At 31.8% G+C, this 1,194-nt stretch overlaps 1 non-coding gene across 1 annotated transcript; it reads left to right on the plus strand.

Annotated features, from left to right (window-relative positions):
• Positions 1–435: 435 nt before the first annotated feature.
• LOC129922598 (U6 spliceosomal RNA) lies at positions 436–543 on the plus strand. Its single transcript, XR_008774566.1, has one exon. It is a non-coding gene; the product is annotated as a U6 spliceosomal RNA (small nuclear RNA).
• The last annotated feature ends 651 nt before the right edge of the window (positions 544–1,194 follow it).

Consider the following 1,194-nt stretch of genomic DNA (forward strand, 5'->3'; position numbering starts at 1 on the left):
AGATAGATATCTAATCGTTGTGATATACCGGGCACCTCGGGTGATGGGATCTCTCCAATTCTAGTCGAGTTCTAATTTACAGAAAATAAACAAAAAACGTCGTCCTGCTTGGCGCCCTATACCGCGGCGCCCCGTGACATATGTGGGTGTTTTATCTACACTTAACCCTGTATGTCCAAGTAGACAAAATTACTTTATAAAAAAAAAACAATTCGATTCTCTATCCAGTGTATCGATCTCTTGTCATACTTCCTATCTATTGTATGTTAAGATAAAAAAAAATGCAAATATTTCTTACCATAATCAAGTATATATTTTTTAAATTTATTTATTTATGCCTGAGCACTTTTAGTTAGTAGATGGAGTTGCAGTATTAAAACTTATTCTTATTATTACGATTGCTAATTTAAAAAAAAGAAAAAACTAGTTCAAACTGTTAATTGATGTCAAGGTACATATACCAAACTTGGAACAATACAGAGAAGATAGGCGTGGCTCCTGGGCAAGGATGACGCGCTAATTCAAGAAGCGTTTTTTTTTTTTTTTTAAAATTTAATAGCGAAAATTCTGAGGTTTCCTATTTTAGAAAAAAAAAAACGATAAGAAAGGATATGAAGAAATATAATGTTATGGGTGATAACTGCACTCTTATTATCACAATGTGGAGTATTGTGGAGTCAGTCTGCTTCGATACAACGCCAGCCCGGATATTGTGCCTCCTTGTATTAGATAAGCTTTTTTTTCCCCACATATTTGTACAAAATAAGTTTCCTGAGTAAGCCAGGGAAACCAACGACTTGGCAAAGTTTAAGTCATTGATTAACATGCATGACTTGATTGACACATGAAATGCGCAGGATGTCATTATCTTCTTTTTTTTTAAAGTAACGTCTGTAAAATAGACTTATATATAGTATATCTAGACTGAACATGGAGATTTCTTAACACTACTAAAATGTCGTGAAAATTTTTTAGAAAGTTGGATCAAGGCGTTGTTTTGTAAAGTTGCCAAAATAAGTATAGTTATTGTCTTTTTTCAACTCTAACCTATGTAACATATAATTTAATTTTTAGATCTAGATTTAGTAATTGAACATCAAAAATAAGAGTACTCTCGTCTCATAATTATTATTTTGCAATTTTTAGATACATCATCTAGAAAGATCTAGGTAATCAATTTATTTAAATGTACCG

Source organism: Biomphalaria glabrata, chromosome 13 (assembly GCF_947242115.1).
Source record: "Biomphalaria glabrata chromosome 13, xgBioGlab47.1, whole genome shotgun sequence".
Lineage (NCBI taxonomy): Eukaryota > Metazoa > Mollusca > Gastropoda > Planorbidae > Biomphalaria > Biomphalaria glabrata.